The sequence below is a fragment of the Microtus oregoni genome, unplaced genomic scaffold, assembly GCF_018167655.1.
Source record: "Microtus oregoni isolate MIOR12 unplaced genomic scaffold, Mior012 000012F_ref0000307, whole genome shotgun sequence".
NCBI classification, from domain to species: Eukaryota; Metazoa; Chordata; class Mammalia; order Rodentia; family Cricetidae; genus Microtus; species Microtus oregoni.
In genome coordinates, this window is record NW_024543071.1 from 18,517,061 (window position 1) to 18,538,719 (window position 21,659).

Genomic DNA, 21,659 nt, shown 5'->3' on the forward strand with positions numbered 1-21,659 from the left:
CTTAACTACTACATTAGGTTACATGATACTCAGTAAGACACACCAATGTATTAATTCCATAAACATTTACAATTTGATTAAACTCTGTAAATGCAAAGCAAACAAAGACATTTCAAAGCTGCCTTAATAAAATGAGAAAAACACCAAGATAAAAATGAAAGAACTTGCACACTTTCACGGCATGTCTATTTCCAATTGCCTTCTAACCTTGAAGTGCTGACAATTATAGCTGACTGTTGTCTGAAACTTCCTCATTCACCTTGACTCAAAGCCATATGGCGAAGAACCTCGGCAGGTGTCAAGCCAGGAACTCCCCATTTTCTATTTCCCATCAGAGTAATTTCTGTACTTCTTCCCCCAGTACTTGAAAGCATCCAGTGGCATACATACACATGGGGATAATGACCAGTAAAATGAGTAACACAGTTTTTAGACTAGAGAAAACTTCAAAACAGAATATAGAAACTCTTCACTGTTGAGTTTTAGAATTGAAGAAATGAAGACAGACATGGTGGTGTACACCATAATCTTATAACCTGGAGCTGAGACAAGGTGATCCCAAGTTCAAGGTCAGCTTCGGCTATAAAACAAGACTGTTTGAAAAAATAATAAAAAATTTCAAAATGAGAAACATCTATCAAATATGAGTTGCAGATGATATTTTCAGATGCATCTTACAGGACATAATAATTACCGTATTCTGTGCTTTCCTTGGGCATGTATAGCCTTTGCTTCTCTGTATGCCATTGGACAAAGAGAATACAACTTCAAGATTTCACGAAAATCTGAATATCGGGATGACAAAAGATATCTAGCACATAATTCCAGTAGAACCTTGAGTCTTAAACTACAGCATGAAAAGGTTTTCCCTGCAATATAGCATAATTAATGTCCCAAACATTTTACACTCTACTAGCAATAGTCACCACGCATGAGCACCAACCGATTTCACACTTTATAGGCTGGGAAACAGGCTGAAACTTAGTCTCTTTCACACTCCACTGACATGGCAACCCCGTAGCTCACCCGCTTAACTCTTCCAAACTTAATGTTAGCTCTATTACTGACCATTTCTAAAAGCACTCATTTGAAAGGTTTCCTGTGACTGAACAAGAGCAATACAATAAACAGACTTTTCTGTTTCCTACTCTGAATATACACTTGGCAGTAGGGAGCAGAGAAGAGAAAAAACATAAACAAAAAGTTCTCTTTTTCTCTACACATCTGGATGTTGGTCTGTGTTTTTAAAATTGCTCAATAGTCTCTTTCCTGGGTCTGTTCTGAGTTAAAATGGCATTCTATTGCTGACAATAAAAGCATTCAAAAGAGCCGGGCGGTGGTGGCGCACGCCTTTAATCCCAGCACTTGGGAGGCAGAGGCAGGCGGATCTTTGTGAGTTCGAGACCAGCCTGGTCTACAAGAGCTAGTTCCAGGACAGGCTCCAAAACCACAGAGAAACCCTGTCTCGAAAAACCAAAAAAAAAAAAAAAAAAAAAGCATTCAAAAGAATAAGGCTTTGGGGGGTGTGTCTCAACCCTCGCATGCATTACAACTTCCCCCTCTTTAGGATGCACAGCCTAAAGCCAATAAATCATTAAGTGGATTTTTAAAGTTGAGGCCACTATACTTAATTTGTGCTTAGTGTCTCTTTTTATTATCTCTTGTGACTCCGACCAGAAAACTAAGTAGTACCTATCATTATCTCAGCTCCATAGATGAGAAATCTGAAATTTCAATTACTTAAGATCACAGAGCTCCCATGTTTAATTCAGAGTTCCAGACCCTGCACTTAACTATTATGTTAGACTAAAACACAAACTTTCTAAAATCTATAACGGAGCAAAAAGCATAGGAGGGAATAGCTTAATAAACACCAACAAAAAAGTGAGTAACTGCCTCTCCCTGCAGCTACGTCAACATGTATGAAAGAAAACTGTGCCTAGAGATGGAGAATACCAAAAGGCAAGTTTCTCTTTGAGCAAGCAAAGAAAACATGAAAGTTAATAAATAAGGACTTGTCTCCTATGCAGGTTTAAAGTTTACTAATTAAGAGCTTCAAGAATAACAATTACCTTAGAATACAAAAAACATCTTCACAGCAATGTTTTAAGGATCAAAAAGCTTGCACAGAGGGTTGCAGAGGCTTTCAAGGAAAAACAATCTACTGAACAAACATTGCTCAAATACTTAAAGCACATTCTAATCTATTATTCTTATGATTCAAAAACAAGATAAACGTTAAAGAGAGATAAAAGCTAATAATAAGTAATGGCATTTTCTCACTGTCAAACTAAGTGTTTATTTAGATCTATGCTGGGGTAGTGGAGATTATAAAGCAGACTACAAGTAACAACATAATTTGAGACACATGAAAAGAAATGTAGCCTCCCTCAATAAGATGTCTTTAACTAATTAGAAAGATGAAGCAGAGGAAATAAGTTGTCTGAATGGAGTACATATAATTGCCAATAAAGAAAAAGGCAATAAATGACAGAAATCCAAGTAAAGAAGCATCTTTAAGGCCCTGGAACAGTTAAAGTAAATGTCATGAAATATGTGGTACTAGAGGTAAACCTTTAGAAAACGTAATTCAGTCAGACAGTGATGACACACACAGAGGCAGGCAGGTCTCTGTGAGTCCAAGGCCAATCTGGTCTACAGAACAAGTTCCAGGACAGCCAGGACTACACAGAGAAACCCTGCCTGGGGGAGGGGGGAATGACGACACAGTGTTATTCAGACAGAATTTATGGGAGACATTCCAAACAGAAAAAAAAAATATAAAACCACCACCACCACCACCACCACCAAAAACCATGTGAAGAGGCAGAAAGGACTGCAGACACGATGGCTTATGCAGTTGGCCATATCTGGAGCATCAAGTAATTACTATGGCCAAGCTCTTAGGAGGGCCCTCTTCTAAGGTCAGTCTTCTTCATATCCTCAATAGACTGAAGTGAGATTAGTGTTGTCTTCTACGAGCACTAATCAGCCCGAGGGCTTTACCCTCCTACCAACTACTTCCCAAAGGCTCGACCTCTAAAACACCATCATTTTGAGATTTAGACTTCCACACGTGCAGTAACGTGGTGAGAAGGAGCATAAACATTCAGCCTATAACATGAAATTAAGTATGGATTTCTGTAAGAAAGCTGTGGAGACTCAACCTAAGACTTGACAATGGAAGGCTTCAACACCAGGGATCAGGAATTCAAGTAGAGCAGTGGGGAATCCAGTCTGGGCCCTAAGGATAATTTGAACAGTGAGTGCTACTGTTAGTGCCTCTGGGTCTCTGCTCATCCCTCGATCACCATATTTGCCCTTCCATTATCCTTTTTATCTTCTGAAATACGCATCACTGGTGTAGAGACAAGATGAACAACCTTACGACTCACTCCTACTTCTCTCATGCCAATGACAAAGCAGTAAAATAACAACCTAAAGTCAGAACAGAGTCAGCAGGAGGACCAGACTCGAAAGAGCTCCCAAGTCTAATTCCATATTTAGAACGAGTCAGTAAAAGAAAAATGTAACCTGTCCCTGTGAAGTACTCCTTGTAGTCTAGAAACTCATTCTTTGATATCTAATACAATTATGGTAAGTTGTGTATTCCAGAAACAATTATCAGCTGCTGGTATGTATTTAAATTTATTAATCAAATTAACTGAGCCAATCAACCAGATACACTGGCTTGTACTAAAAGCCAAGCTATTTGGGATCTAGTAATGTTATATGGCCTTACCACTACTGCAACAATTCCTAAAGAGGAATTCCTAAGCTCCCATCTCAATTATACTGATATTTAGTTTCATTCCTGATCCTGATACAAAGTGATTTATCTGGTTTTTTAACAATTTAAATTCCATCTGACCCAACCTTACAGACCTTTTTCCCCTATTATTTTATGTGTATGGGTGTTTTTGCCTGCATGTGTATCTGTGAACCACATGTTGTGCCTGGTGCCTACAGAGGCCAGAAGAGGGTGCTGAATCCCTAGGACTAGAATTATAGACAATGAACCACCATGTAGTTGCTGGGAATTGAACTTGGGTCCTCTGAAAGAGCAGCCAGGGCTCTTAACTGCTGAGCTCCAGTGCTCTTAACTTTCCAGCTTCCTGAACCTTACAGTTTTGGTGACATGACAAACTAGAACAAAGACACTTTTCAGAGGGTGTTACCATCCCATCAATTTGTCCTCCACACCCTATTTTTGTCTCCCAACTTAGAGTTTAACTACTACAACAGCTTGCATTGAAACTGCCCACAAACCTGAGTTGTTCCACTCTGCTCTCATTTCTTCCCCTCCCAGCTCCTCTTTAGCTTACATATAACCATTTATTCTGCTGTCCACCTTCCCCAACTGCTGCTCAACCATTCATAGCCTGTCACAGATTGTCAGTTCTGCATTTGAGGACTTAAGAAGTACTCTTGTGGGACAGTACAAAGTGTTAGTACAGCATTTTCCCGGACACAATGTCACTCTTTATAGCCAGTAGCAAATTAGTTTCTTCTTTGAAAAAAAAAATAATAATACTCCTAATAAGACGGGTACAAGGAGATTTTAAATAACCAAGACTCAAACCCCCTTTGGCTTTCTCTGAGATGTAAGCAGTCTCTGTCATGTGCATGCATCTACTCACTAAACCACACACATCTAGAATACCTGGAAAGCAGATTTCTGATGCGAACAAAAGCAAAACCTCTATCTAAGGCGGGAGGGGGTGGGGGACCACTTTATCCTTTTTCCTGTGTCTAAGGCTTCTCATCCTTGGATTCTATTTGAAACCACTTTGTTTAAACTTGGGTCTTGACATCAGCATTTATTTCTGACTATGTCTCACTGTGCAAAACCATTTAAAAGAAACTTCTGAGCTGGGTATTGTAGAGCATACCTGTAATCGCAGCAGTTAAGAGGTTGAGGCTGGAAGATCAAAAGGCCAGTCTGGGCTACAAAGACAGTTCAAGGCCTGCTTAAGCTACATAGAGAGACACTGAAGAAAAAAAAGAAAGAAAAAAACCCCAAGTTTTGCCATGTGCTTCAGCAACGTAAGTAAGTTATCTTCTGACAGCTGCTGTGGCCAACCCTCTGATCACCACTAAAGCCTCTACTCTGCACATCAGTTTCCCAAACTGCTCCTGACAACACACGTAAGCTGGGAACAGTGACAGGACCATCAGGATATGAGTAGAAAAAGCTCTCCAAAATAGCAGTTTATAGTAATATACTGTTTTCTTTGAAAGAAAAGCTAATTGAAAATAAATACCTAAAAAGTAATATTAAAAATTAAAATCAGTTACCTAATTATTTTCATCTCCAAGTTCTTTAATAACAGTATTCATTATACTTTATTGAGGATTTAAATAGCCATCTATTCTTCTTGAGTTGAGTTAATTAAACCCCTATAATAACGCTGCATCTTTGCTGTTCTCTATATGAATTATAGCAGAGCTGGAGCTTGATAAGGTACTAACTCTCAGTTATTACCTTAGAAAAAGATTATGGAAAGCTAGGAATCCAGCCCTGAAAACTAAGTCTGCATACTCCATAAACACTAAGTCTAACAAAAACTGTAAGCACAAGCAAAGGACCCAATTCTTTCAAGAACCTTGTTTCACCTCCTGAGAGTTACAAAATAATATTCAAGTACCACAAACAAGCAAACATATTTAGAATAAAAAACAATAGGTATATAAAATAAGTTTATATATTAAGCAACTTACCATTTTTATTTTTTAAACAAGAAAAACTACATACAGACAAGCTGTGTCTGAAGGCAAATTGTACAAAACTTCCCTTCTGACAGCCTTGCCTAACTAAAAATATAACAAAAGTCATTTCTAAAACTACACAATATTTCTTTGACACCCATCCATGTGCTTAGTAAAGACTACAGTGATTTAGCATGGACTGTATAATGAAAACACACACATGCATGCACCTTTTAGACACCCACCAACAAACATGAGTAAAGAGATGACATCTCACTTTAGGTCTCTGAGGACAGGTGTAATGGGACAGAAATACCTTCTAACTGCTATCAAAAAAAGATAAGAAATAAAACAGAACAAATTACAAAACAATGTTCAACTTCCAGGCATTACTGTAGTTCAATATGTTGTGTTAATGGCAGGTGCTGAAAACCAGGCTGGCCAAAAAAAAAAAAAAAAAAAAAAAAAAAAAAAAAACAACCCTCAGCAGTTAATAAAGAAAAACCTACATAAGTTAGCAAAGAAATGTAAACTAAAGACGCTCTTTTTTAAAAGGAATTTTGGTGCGGGAGGTCCTTCTGTCTGTGTGATGCTTTTATTGGTTAATGAATAAAGAAACTGCCTTGGCCTGTTGATAGGGCAGAACTTAGATGGGGGGGGGGGGGGCGGGGCGCGGACAGGACGACTGGACTAAATGCTGGGAGAAGGAAGGCAGAGAGGGAGGAGCCATGGAACTGCCAGATAGGCATGCTGAAACTTTCCTGGTAGGCCACGACCTTGTGGTGATATACAGATTAATGGAGATGCGTTAAACTATAAGAGTTAGCTAATAAGAAGCTAGAGTTAATGGCCAAGCAATGATTTAATTAGCAGAGTGTCTTTGTGATTATTTCAGTTCTGGGTGGCCTGGATGAACAAGCTCCTTGCAACAGAATTTCCTAAGTTTTTTTTTAACTTTAAATTTTTTTAAGTCAGTCTTGTTTCAGTGAAGTCAGTAGAAGGCTCAAGAACATTATCTAGTAGACACACATTTCTATTAGTAGAGAAGGCATCTAAACAATATGCCTAATAAACTTATAAATCAAAGGTCCTTTGATAAGGCAATTCTGCTTAGAGGACTGACATAAGAAAATATCTGGACTTCTATATATACTTTTCCAGAACTGTTCATATTCTTGAAAATTATAAGAAAATCTAATATTCACTGATACAAGTATACTCATACTATACAAAACCATGTGCTTTAAAAAAGACCGATGTATAGCCAGATGGTGGTGGTGCACATCTTTAATCCCAGCACTCGGGAGGCAGAGTTAGGTGGATCTCTGTGAATTTTGGCCAGTCTGGTCTACAGAGCGAGTTTTGGGACAGCCAGGGTTACACAGTAAAACCTTATTTTAAAACAACAACAACAACAACAAAAATGATATACCTTTGTAATTGATATAAATATCTGTAAGGTATTATTGAATTAAAAAAAAAAGAGGTCAGGGAGGAGTGTTGAGTGTTAGCCTAGCACGTACAAGTACAAGGCCCATGGTTTGATCCCCGCCACCACACACACACACATAAAAACTAGTTTTCAAAGGAATTATAAATATGATATTTATATTATATGTATATAATAATATATGTATATATTATATATACATATATACTCTCTATATATGTATATATGTATATATTATATATATATAATATAAATATAAATGATGACATTCTGAAGACATTCTTGAAACTGGGAATGACAAGAGTACCACTGTAATTCCAGCACTTGGGAGGCTGAGGTAGGAGGATTGCCTCAAGTCTGAGGCCAACATGGGCTGCTTTAGTCACAAAAGTGTATACAGGCACACAAAAAAGCAGTCCTTGTTCTCAGAAAACCCAATCATTAAATTATCAATTTAACGTAAATTAAATGAAAATATCAACAAAATTTTAAAGAATTATTTATTTTATGTTTGAGTGAGCTATCTGTATGTACACCTTTATGCATCAGATCCCACTACAGATGGTGGTAAGTCACCATGTGGTTCCTGGGAATTGAACTCAGGACCTCTGGAAGAGCAGCCAGTGTTAACTGCTGAGCCATCTCTCCAGCCCCTCAGCAGTGGTTTTAATGTAGATAGACAAGCTAATAATAAGTTTAACATATGAAATCATATACTAGGATTTTTTAAAATTTCATATCAGTGTCTGGGGAAATGGTTCAGTCAATAAAGTACTTACCACACAAGCACAAAGGCCTGAGTTCAGATCTTTAGCACACAGCTAAGAAGCTGGATGCAGCAGTATGCCTGGAAGGACAGATGGAGGAGGATCCTACAGCTCACTGAACAGCCAGCTTCACCAAATCAATGAGTTCTACGAGACAGTGTCTCAAAAGGTCAGTTGGGAAGCAAATGAGGAAGACTCGACTGACTCCTGCCCTCTGCATGCATGTGCAGACATGCATATAAACAAACCTACGCACACATGCTTAACACACACAATTTTTTAAAACCAGTGCAATAGACTGCAAATATTTTATAACAAAAACAATGGAATAACGATGCAGGCATAAAAAGTCCAGAAACAGGGTCTTACCTAGAAAGCCTGGTGATCTGAGTTCACATAAGGGTAGGAAAAAAACAGACTATACAAAGCTGTCCTCTGACATCTCCATAAATAAACATCCAGAAATAAATGATAAAAATTTCAAATGTGATAAGGTGACATCTCAAAAACTATGCGGGTAAAAATGGTCTTTTAAAAGAAAATATGTCCAGTCTAGTCTGCAGAAAAAAATTATTAGGTCCACACATTTGTAACAACAAAATATCAAATGGAACATGGATCCAAATTAACAACTAAAATCATACAAGTACTCAAAACAAAATATAGGTGAATTATTTTCCACAAAAAAGGTTTTTCAATTTCGAAACAATATACAAATGAAACAAATAACTAAAGAAACTGGACTATAAAAAAGCCTGAACACTCGGAACAAACACCATAAATAACAAACTGACAAACTGGAAGAAAATACTTGTTTAAAACCATACAGAAGTAGAGCACGGTGGTTACTGGTCACTCTGAGTTCAAGACTGCCTAGGCTATAGTGAGACCTTGTTGTCACACCCCCCCCCACACACACACCAATAAAAAAGAAGCCAACCAAAACCCAACAACTGTATTGTGATCCCATCCTCTTACTATCCAGTTAGACAAAGTCTTAAGGATGTATCAAATCCCTCTAAGGGAGAGCTTGAGGTGAAACTAACACTCTCATGGATCTCTAGTAAAAACTGAAATCAGTACAATGTCTTCAGATATTTAACAATATTTAAGAAAACTATATGGATTTTGGTCCCAGCCCCTGGATAGTGGAATCAAAATAATTTTTTTTTCTCCTCTTCACTCTTATCATTATTTTCTACTTGTTTTATAATAAAGATGAAAGGCTTCTGTGGACTTTTTTCAATGATCCAGTTAGCTCAAAAATCAAGGCAGGCACAACATCATCCTCTTCTACAATAGTATTCTTTCTGCAAACCCATTTGGTTACATATTTAACCACCATATTGCTATTAATACTTTATCTTTCACTTATTAAAATTATAACAGTTTAGCATTATGTCACATAAGAGTACCTTAGTCTTATGTCTCTATGCATATATGTGTGTGATATGTACATATTCATGTGTGCAGGTGAACATACATGAGTACAAGCCAGAATGTAGAGGCCAGATGTTGTAAGAAGCTGCTTGTTTGTTTCCAGCTGCTCAGCCCCAAAATAATGTCACAGAAACCATATTATTTGCAATACAGTTTGGCCAACAGCTTAAGTGTATTTCTGGATAACTGATATCTTAAATTAACCCATCTCCATTAATCTTTGTATCGTCATGAGGCTGTGGCTTACAGGTAAAGTTTCACTAGGCTACATGGTTTCTCTTTGACTCCACCTCCTTTCTCCCAGCATTCAGTTTAATTTTCCCTGCCTAGCTCTGTTCTACCCTATTAGGCCAAGACAGTTTCTTTATTCATTAACCAATAGAAGCAACACACAGACAGAAGGACTTCCCACATCAGCCAGAGGTCAATGTTGGGTACCATTCTCAATCACTCTCCTTTTGAAACAGGGTCTACACTGATTCTGGATCTCACCAATATGGCTAGACTAGCTGGTTGGAAAGCTCCAGGGACCAAGACATCACCACTTGTACAGTGATGGAATTACAGGTATATGCTACCATGCTGCCTTTTTGTATAGGTACTCAGGATCCAAATCAGATCCTCACTTTACGTTATCCCTTCCAGGTCCCAGAATATATAATCTAATCAAGTAAATTCAGGGAAAAGTGGGCAGAATGTACATACAAACAAGTAATTTTGCTTCTTCCCTCCAAACCCTCCTAAGATAATAACAGACATAAGACCCAAATCCACAAAGAAAGAGAAGAGCAAAGAAGAAAAAAATAGCAATAAAATTTTAGAAGCTAGAGCATAGAAAGGTCTATACAAGATTAACGATCTGTTTTGTTCACAAAAATTTTGTGCCTGATATTCTACGTAATATGTGATGGTCCCATCCTTTTGACAAGTACAAAAAGCCAAAAGAAGAAAACATGAATATAGATAACAGGATCCCCAGCATGAGACAGAAGTAAGAGAATGCCAGTAAATTGGACTTTCAGAATTGTGCATCAAAAGTCAAAAGCACCCAATCTGGACCAAAAGCTACATAACAAGAGGTATCTTAAATAAAGACTGCCGTTCTCCCACTCTTGGCTACAGTGCCATCTTTTTATGCAGACACTACTACTAGAGGATATGTCCTACCTAAGCAAGTGGGTAAATGAAGAATGAGGAAGATATAGGTTCTGACAAGACTGAAAATCAAATCCAGGAGAGAAGTCTACATATTACAACAAAGGGAACTAATCCTAGGAAAAAGAACAACGCAGTAGGCCCAGAGATCATCACTCAAATAGGATAATGGAAAAGGAGCTTCAGAATGGAAGCAAGATGGGTGAGGGAGGACAGAGAAGAAGGTAAATTGGAACTGAAAGAGTGCTATGACATTGGGGAAGACCACAGTGAGACCATTTAAGACACTATCAAATTTGTACAGGTAAAGTAATGCAAATGCAAAACTATTTAATGTAGCCAAATGAAGCATGATTAATAAAAACTCAGGGTCAGAAATTGGGGTTCAACCTGAAGATCCGAAAAGCAAAACAGCCACTGGCTCTTACCTCAACCTCAGTCTGAAATAATGATCCTGCCTCCCAGAACCTCAGAATGAGACTTGTGTGTCTGAGAGCTGTCTCCCCTCTCCCATCTTATATTCCTCTCTAGTCGTGGGATTAAAAGCATGTACCACTGGGATTAAAGGTATGTATCATTGTGGCTACCGAAAATAAAGGTGTGTCACTGTGGCTACTGGGATTAAAGGTGTGTGCCACTGTGGTTACTGGGATTAATCTGGTCTGTAAAGCTGACCAATGGGACTGTTTTACTCTCAGATCTTCAGGCAGTCTTTATTGATTAAAATACAATTGAAATGCCACTACAACCAAATGTCAAAATGTAACTACACTGGGAGGCTAAGAAGAGAACACCAGTGGAGATGACTGTTTAAGAAGAGCAAAGCTGGAGCTATGGGAAGCTGTAAGCCACCTGATGTGGGAGCTAAGAACCTAACTATGTACCCTGGAAGAAAAGCAAACACTCTTAACCACTAAGTCATCTCTCAGCTCCCCCATTTAATTCTTTAAATTATATGTACAAACTGTATTCATATTGATCAAATATAAAGTAAAATGTTAATTCAAAGAAACAAAACACAAACATTGATATATACTTTGATTTTAAATAAATTATGCATCATTCAAAAATGTATAAATAAAATTTCAATTGAAGAAAACAAAAAAGGTCTTTGAAAATAGACTCTTTTTGTTAGGTCTTTATATTTCTGATATTGACAAAGCATAAACATATAAAATATGAAAGTCTTAAAAAAATTTAGATAACTTAAAGCAAATAATTACCATTAGAGTAGACAGACAAGATTTAGTAATTGTAACACCAGGAGGGCTGTAGGTCTGACCTTACTTACAAATTCATTAATGATCAGGAGGCAGTGCAAATAACACATTTAATTAAATTTGCTCATTTATCTATTTTGGGAAGTACGATTAACAGCAGTGTGAGAGAAGTAATATAAAAAGACAGAGATGGATTAAAACCATTGGCCAAAAACCAACTAAATTGGAGGGTGGTGGAAGACTATATAAAACTACAGGCTTAACACAACAAAAGAATGGTATGAGAGGCTTATTTGCCATCACTCCTCTGCCAACTGCCAAATAAAGTAACTGTAGTGAACATTAATATTAGCTGAAAACATATAGGTACACACATATATCCAGATCCAAAAAAGGATCAAACTCTAAAAACAACATACTGGTTAAGCACCCCTTACTCTGGGAACCAGAACACTGCAGGCCATTCTGGATTTCACACTCAGGATTTTCATTCTAAAGATGCTCAGGAACTGGAGAGATGGCTCAGTGGTTAAGAGCATTGCCTGCTCTTCCAAAGGTCCTGAGTTCAATTCCCGGCAACCACATGGTGGCTCACAACCATCTGTAATGAGGTCTGGTGCCCTCTTCTGGCCTGCAGACATATACACAGACAGAATATTGTATACATAATAAATAAATAAATATTTAAATAAACAAATAAATAAATAAATAAAGATGCTCAGCATGGACTGTTGATGCAACTTGGTTAGAACAAGTTTTAGATATTCTCACTGTGTCTTCACTCACAGACACTGAAGATTCAAAGCAAAGTCTACAGTTCCCAACCTTACCAGTATCAAGTTATGGTATGTGACCCAGTTTTATCAGTGGCATATAAGCAAAAGTGGTATACATAACTCTAGAAGTATCTTTCAGGGGGACAGACTGACTCCCTTCTTTCTCCTTTGGCTGGGTGGAATGTGGACGAAATAGCTAGAGCTGCAGAGCTCTGTGACTAGAGTGACTTTGATTTTTTTATGGTTACCCTCCCACCTCTGTGCTGGGAACTAATCTTGACCACTAAAGTGACACTGTGGAAGAACAGCATCTATACACAGTGGAACAACACAACACCACAGCATGAAGCTTTCTGGGATTCTTCACATCAAGAGAAAGAAACTGTTTATGTCTCTCTTACTTGACTGCAACCAAATCCAATCCTAATTAAGATAACTTGTATATGGATAATCAATCATATAGAAGTTTTCTTCTGCTCAACACCTTCCATCAGTGTCTTTGCTATTTCTTTTCCTGCCCAACCCAATATTACTTCAGTCTTTTCTGTTCCTCTCACGAAGCTCTACAACATTCCTTTAACAATCTGTCTGATCGTTTGAGCTCCAAATTTATCTCCAGCAGCTTACCATTCCACTAGTACACAGTTAAACAAGAACGTAACTGATTTTTAAAATAAAATCATAAAGTGATGGCAGCAGCAGTTATCCGAGAGGTGGTAATCTAGAGCTAATATTTACTGAGCTCTTAATATTTGCCAGGTAATACTCTAAATCTAAGAGATAATCCCTAACGCAATCTCATCAAAGTTGGGAGCTTTAGTAGCAGCTCTCTTTTAAAAATGGAGGAAGCTGCAACCCAACAAACTCATTTAGGATACATACTAATCACAAAAGATCATTCAAACCTATGCTTCCTGAATCCACTCTCTTAACCAAGGCACACTCGGAGTTCCTGGATCCCTAGAACCTCTCTGAATCTTTTTAACAGTCACAGTAATTACTCAAAAACCTTCTCCAGTAGTACACCTCATGACTGCAGATTAATTTCTAGAAACTAGCAAACTTCACTTTTAAAAAAAAAAAGGAGGTAAGTAAGGTGGGTGGTCAGGCAAAACTAACAGTCCTTTAGAGTCAACGGATACAAGCGTCACGTGAGAAGACTGGTTTTCTTGTATGGCTCTATTACCCTAAGGTCAGTTCCAAAACACCATCACCAAGAATATTTACTTGCTAGGATAACTTCATGGCCTCAAAAGAAGATTATGAGGAAGTACCCATTAAGATTAATGAATATTTAAAACTACCACATAAATTATATACTTAAAATTTAACAAATTAGAAACTGAAATCATTATCTTTCTCCCAGACCATTATCAATGACACAGTATACTGGATATATCACACTCAAATTTGTACTCTGACACTTCCAGCTCCTCTAGCTCCATTACCTTACTGCTAGTCCCCACACCTCCTTTCTATGTCTACATTACCAGCACTGCTATTGAAACACTCTCCAGTCAATCCATAGGGTTATCTTACATAGAAAACCTCCAAAACAACTTTTCTCAAACACTACTGACTCTCAACAGAATTCTGTCATCTATGGGATCACATTCAATTACGGTTGGATAATTCATAATTAAACACAATAGGGGCTGAAGATATAGTTTAAATGGTAGAATACTAGAACAAGGCCCAGCATCACAAAAATAAAAAAAAATATTTAAGAACTACTAATGACAAATAACTGCATCAGACTAGTCTAAACTCTGCTGCCACTGAATGGCCACAAACATACAATACCCAAAACAACAAAACTTTTCCTTTTCAGAAAGGTTCAAATTTAGGAACTATGAAGCCGGGCAGTGGTAGCATATGCCTTTAATGTCAGCACTTGGGAGGCAGAGGCAGCTGGAAGCCACCATGGTTTAAAGAGGGAGCTCTAGGACAGTGAGGGTAAAACAGTGAGATCCTGCCTCAAAAAAAACCAAAACAAAACAAAATTTAGGAACTATGAACAGAAAATCATGGACTTAAAAGCTGGCTGCACTGGAAAGTTAGATTATGGGATTGGTTTTATTTCCTGACTGGCAAAATTATCTATAGTAAACACGTACTTTATCACTTACAAAATAAGACTGTTGTTTTGATATGATGGGGCTTAAAGGCAAATGTAGTAGTTCACGCTAATCTTAGCAATTTGGAAGGCTGAAGCAGGATGGAAACTGAATCTGGAGGTAGCCTGGTAGGTTTCAGGCTATCTGGTGCAATTGTGGGGCCCTATGTGACTGCAGTTCTGCCTCCTTAAAAGGGGGCTGGGCTGCAGAAATGGCTCAGTAGGTAAGACTACTTGCTACATAAGCATGACCTGAGTTCAGATCCCCAACAGTCATGTAAAAAGGCTGGGTGTGGCCCTACACTGTAACCCCAATATCAGCTTGCTGCTGATCAGCCAGCTAGATGAAAAATGATAAGTTTTAGGTTTAGTCAGAAGCCCTGTCTCCAAGGAATAAGGTGAAATGCTTTGAAGCAAGACACATGACCTACTCCTCTGGACTTCTAAGTGCACACACATGGATGTGAGCACACATACATGCATGCACACACACACTCATGCACTTGTGAAAGGAAAGATAAAAGGGAGAGGAAGGGAGAGAGAGAATAAATAAAAGCAGAAAACAGGCCAGATATTTAACTCAGTAGTAGAGTATTTGCTTACCATGAAAAAAAATAGTATTTATTACTAAGTTTTGAAGTGTCATGACACACAACAAAAGCTAACTGGGGCGGGGGAAGGACCTTACCTGTTCAGTGGCTTCATATTAAATACACTCCCCCAAATCAAGTTTTTCCCAATTTTAAGGATGTCCAAAACACCAAATGTACAACTGGGAAGACCTGTTTAAACAAGGTAATCTCTATTCAGATGGTCTAACAAATCATCTCAAACATACTCTAAGGCCTACTGTACACGAAACACTATGCTAGATGCCTGAGACAGAGATGGATAATAACACATGGTCTGTATCTAGCAATAAAATAGGCATATAAACCGTTTATGGAAGTGTTAAAATAGGTACATAACGATAACTACCCCCAATGGTTAATTTATAGCATAACTTTGCACTTACAAACACAGAACTTAAGTGAGAAATCTTTTGCCTAGAAAAGGAAATACTAGGAGGGAAAACCCATATGAACAATATGTGCCTGTTATATGTTGTTTAGATCTTGGGATTATGAATGCTTTGTCCTTATCTTCTAAAGTTTTCTGTACAATTTTTTCTACAATAAACATGCATTAGTATTTTTGGTAAAAATATTTTAAAAATAAATTATTCAATTTTCTAAAATGTGTTTAAACTATACTGTAAAAGGCCAAGTAAGTACTTAAGATGACTATAATACAAACATTTGGTGGTTCTGCGCTGAATACACAAAGTATATTTACTATTTAAGGGAAACGGTGATGTAATGACTGCAGGAGCATGTGACTTGACTTTCCTGCTTCTCCTTCCTTTCCTGGGGAAGTACAATGGGAGCTCTCAAGTATAAGACACGAACAGACTCAGTAAGCTCATACCTGACAGCTCTTCTCTCTCACCTATCACTCGGGCCCTCGCATGACCGTCTAGAGCTGCCCTTCTCGGCATTTCTGATTACCCACTTAAGAGGCTGTGGCAAGTGTCTTGCCTGAGGTGCTGACTCTTCTGATGGCCCCTCACCCTGCTACTGTGTTATAAGACCATATCTTTGTCAGAGACCATCCTCTTCCCTGTAGTTATTAACTCTATCCCAAAATACCCTTTTCTTTACTTTTTCTTTTCATTTTTAAAGCAGAATTAATAGTATTATGTCCATTTTACAGTTATGAAAACAGAAACAGACTGCTGGTATAGAGCTGACTGGATTTAAACCAAACTACTTCCATTCTTTCTTCCTCTCGTGAGATTCCACAGCAAAGAATTCTAAACAGCCTAACAGTAAACTAATATTAACACACATTCAGATTACTTCTTAAGAAGCAAATTTGTAGCTGGGCAGTGGTGGCGCACGCCTTTAATCCCAGCACTGCCCAGAAGGCAGAGGCATGAGTTCAAGGCCAGCCTGGTCCACAGAGTGAGTTTCAGGAAAAATTCCAAAAGCTACAGAGAAACCCTGTCTTGAAAAAAGAAGAGGAGGAGGAGGAAGAGGAGGAAAAGAACAAACAAATTTGTAATTAATGAATACTACACACCTTTCGCCCATATTTTCAATTCTGCATCAAGTTTAATGTCAGGTCATGAGTGGTCAGCATTTGATCATTCCAGAAATTCCTATCATCACATACAACTAATCTACTTGCTTGAAAACTTCACAACTCTATACAACAGAACTTGCTGACTCCAATATTACTTCTTTTCTTTTCTCCCCTGAATACTGCTTCTTTATGTATGTTTTTATCCCCAGTCTTAAATTGGCCATGTATGGCATAAAAAGAGAGAGATGCAAGAGAAAGGCAACAAATATTAATAAAGTGTAGTGAATTTGAAAAATGGTCAACTACACAGAAAGCTAACATGATATAGTGAAAAAAGCACACCATAGACTAGGAAAAAATGGTGTATGGCTTATTCAGAGCAGAAAACACACTCCAAAATGCAGGCTTGCTGCCACTGAACAACACCCTATAACTTTTCTCCTATCTAATGCTCTGACAACTAAATTTCTCTGTAATTCAATAAGCTCTTAGGAGTTACCCAAGCCTCATCCATCCTGCTGGGCTCATTCACGTTTTCCCTGCACACTAAGAGCATCTTCTCTGGTGAGCAGCACAGAAGCTGTGTCCTCTTTCAATATATGCATAGTCTACTCTTCACTTCTATGGGCAGGAAACCTACCATAAATATAACTCAACAATGAAAAGAAATGTTTAAATTATGGCTCAGGTAAGTGGCTAATCCTATAGGTTGCCAGTTTTATATATTATATGAGGGCTAGCTTCATAAATTTTTAATTAAAAAATCTATATTTTTACTCTTGGCACTATTTCATTTACTTATATCTAATGAGTTACATGAATACCAAATTAAAAAATATGTTAGATATCTGTGAATACTTAGTGTATGAATTTAATGAGAACAGGTCACAGATTCAAACTCCATGAGGGCCAATTAGGTTTGCAATGTTTCAGGCTCCATGGTCACAGTCAACCACCTTAACCTGGGGTAAAAAAGAAACACACTGATCGTGTGAAACATTAAGAGAATGATTAATATAGTCAAAACCTATTTAACTATCATAAAATAATAAAAATTAAAAATATTAATATGAGCAACTCCTTTTCTACTAAACTTGACTAGTATATGCCTAGCTCAAATATGTCTATTTCAGCCTCGCAGGCTAATAACCCTGCTTTACTGATGGTGTGAAGTGAATTCAAAAGTAGGAACTAAGGCTACACCCAGCAGAGACTGGATTTAGAACTTTGATTCCAAAGCTTAGGGATTTTCACAATACAGTGCAGCCTCACCTAATTGTGCCATAGCGCATAAGACAATCAGTACAATGTTCCTATTCAACAATCATCACTGAGCATTCACTATGTACACAGTTAAGCACGAACTCTACCTGCTGAAGTTCTTTTAAGTAAAATGAGTCAAAAGCCAAGTGTTTGAAACAAAGGTGACAACACAATATGCACAAAGCAGATTTTACTACGCATAACTTTCTACTGTTATAGCTATATGTGTATACACATATGTGTGTATGAGTATACATACATATACACAGGTATATGTGTCTATATATAGCATACACACTATTGTTCAAAAATCATGCTGAAGCATAACTAAAGGGAAGAATGAATCTGAAAAGCAGAGGGCACAAGATGAAAGAGAATAATTGCTTCTTGGTCTTTTGGTGAAGATCAAGTATAAAAAAAGGAATAAAGAAAATATTTTTTAAACATCTAAATGTGTGACTATCTGGCAGTCAATGAGTCACCTGAAGAAAACAAAAATAGTAAAATAGTATTTCAATTCTTTGTTTGTTTTGTTATTGTTTTGTCTTTTCAAGCCAGGGTTTCTCTGTGTCCCAGCCTTGAGTGCTGGGATTAAAGCATGCACCACCACCGCCCTGCATATTTCATTTCCTAACCCATATGATTTTGCCCTGATATAGCCAGGCATAGTGATGCTGGATCTTTGACCCCAGCACTGGAGCAGGGGGCGGGGGGGGGGGGGAGACAAGGGAAATCTTGTGAGTTCAAGGCCAGTCTGGTCTACAAAGTGAGTTCTAGGACAGCTAAGGCTGTTACACAGAGAAACCCTAAGATTTTGCCCTAATCAACAACAGATCATTTGTCTGTAAGGCTGTCTTCCTTGGCTTTGCTAATCTTACTCTTTAAAGATACATACACAGCCAGGACATCAGCAGAAGATGTTGGACATCATTTAAAAAAAAAAAAAAAAAAGAGGGACACCAAGTTTCCTAGCTACTTTAGGCTAAATTTGTTTGTTTCAAACAGAGTCTCACCAGGTAGCTCTTGCTGACCTGGAACTGTTAAGTAGACCATGCTGACCTTGAATTCACAGAGATCATCCTGCCTCTGACTCCCAAGTACTAGAATTAAAGGCGTACACCAACATGTCCAACTCGGGCTAAAATTTTACAACAGCCTAGCTTAAAAACTGTATGTGTATGTACATGTGTGTGGGGGGGAGTAATCGTGTAAACACAGACACAAAAATTGCTCTATAAAAGCCCATTCTTGTCAATAATCTGAGTTATAGGTAATTGTCCTGCTACAAGCTGCACTGCACAGTGAAATACACTTAGTACAGGCCATAAATAAAGCACCAGTTCAATTTCAACTAACAAGGTACAAAAATATTAACTAAAGCACAGACCCAACAACCATTTCACAACAGCACTGTAGGAAACCCAAATAGTAAAAAAGAACAATTTTTTTACATACCTACCTACATACATACCTACATATGTACAGGCTCTCACTGTATCACCATCACTGGCCTAGAACTCACTACATAGACTGGGCTAGCAAAAATCTCAGAGATCAATCTGCCTGCTGGGATTAAAGGCTTTTGCTGTTGGTAGCTGTTGCTGTTCCTGGCACTAGGAGAGAACCCAGACAGAGCCTTATGCACTCTTATTAATCAATTATACACCTCAACCCTTGGAATGTTTAATAAAAATGAAATTGTTATGAGAAAAAGATCTGCAATTTGGTAACTTTTTTGATTTGTTTGGTTTGGTTTTTCAAGATAAGGTTTCTCTGTATTAACAGCTCTGGCTGTTCTGGAACTCACTTTGTAGACCAGGCAGGCCTGAACTCAAGAGATCCACCTGACTCTGCCTCCTGAGTTTAAAGGCATATGCCACCACCGCCTGGGATTAAAGGCATGTGCCACCACCACCTGGCTAAGAACTTCTATTTACTTTTACAATATTTTGGTGGTGATGATAATGGTGTTTGAGAAAGAATTTCTCTAAAATGGCCAGACTGGCATTGAATTTGCGATTCTCCTGTCTTGATATTAAAAATGATGAGATAGGTGTGTTAACACCATGGCCAGTTCTACCAGAGTTTTTAAAGTCTGTAGAGTACAGAAAAAATATCCTTACAAACAAATGGTATCTCAGGAAAATATCTAAAATTAACAACACCTCTTGTCATCACTCATCAGTAACAGCGACAAAAATTAACTTACATGCCCTTACCATCACCTAATGTCTTCAAAGTCACAATTTACACAATCTTAACAAACTTATGAGGTAAATATTGTTAATTCCATCTTAATAAACGGGCTCAGAGAAGTCAATTAGGTTGCCCAGCGTAAGCCCCAACACCAGGATTTGAATTCAAATTTGTTCAAGTTTATACACTGACCTAATACACTTTCCTTCTGTCTTGTTTTTTCTATTTTTATTTTTATTTTTTATTTTATTTTATTTATTTTTAGGGTTTCTCCGTAGCTTTTGGTTCCTGTCCTGGAACTAGCTCTTGTAGACCAGGCTGAAACTTTTCCAATCAACAATTCCAAACAAACAAATCGAAAAATTACCATATCCCACATCATTTAAAAATTTGTTTGCAAACTCCCGAACTCCTCTACAAGTTGGGGGGGGGGGGGATTCCCCAGACGCAACAATAAGCAGCCATTCAGAATCTCCCATCTTGACAGTCAGAAAACAGACTGCAGTATTAGCTATTTATATTCTCAACCCTGTGAGCAAAGACTCCTAGCCAGTACACACCAAACAGCTAAAGCAGATGCTACATTGAGTAGGACCTGAAAAGCAGGGGGGGCCACAATGGCTAGACTCTGGGAATAAGTTCAGCAACAAGCTTGGGGAGCTCAGAGTCTTAGGGGCTCCTTAGGTGCAGTGCTCACAGAGCGATCAGGGCAGCTAGGTAGCTGTGGAGGACAGTCCACATTCTGACAGGCCCTGACTCCACAGGTGGTCGGGACCCCGCGTCACCTCTCCGGGAGAAAACTAGCATAACATCTGTATGTTTCATATCAGTTCCTAAAGAGAGTCTTCATAAAGATATGAACGTGATTGTAAAATGCAACTGGCCTGGACCGCAGAAGGGAGAATACCAAAGCTTGATTTTAAACATGCTTTACAGTCCAAACGTTTCACACGTATGTTTCTGCTGAAACCCAGAACACTGAAAGGCAGAGTACCGAGATGACTGCCCCCCCCCCCCTTTTTAAGACAGGGAAACCGAGGTGGTGGTAATAGGACTACAAAAGATCACTGTCCAGCAAGGGGCCGACCCATCAATCTCTCAGGAGCCAAACACTAAACCCTGTGCTCCTTCCCTCACAACTCAGACACGGAGACAAAAGTTCGGCGGAAACTTTCGATAAAGGGATTTGGAAGTTTTCCGAGGACCGCCCCAGAAGAGCAGTAAGTACACACTCTATCTACTTTAAACTGTTCACTGCCAGTCCATAGCCCGGGGCTTTGGGAGCGGAGCAGACAGGAGGCACGAGTGCCACCACCCAGCACTGCCCGGGAGCCCACGACCCAGAGGTTATCCCGGAGCAATCTCGGTGACCCAGAGTCCCGCAGCCCAAAGCGGGTCCCCAAAGCCCCCGCTACCTGTTGACACACCGGAGGGAGATGATCC

At 38.5% G+C, this 21,659-nt stretch overlaps 1 protein-coding gene across 2 annotated transcripts in view; it reads right to left on the bottom strand.

The window, feature by feature from the left end:
- Window positions 1–21,659, bottom strand: part of R3hcc1l (R3H domain and coiled-coil containing 1 like) — a 90,541-nt gene that overhangs the window by 68,524 nt on the left and 358 nt on the right. The gene's annotated exons all lie outside the window — the stretch shown is intronic.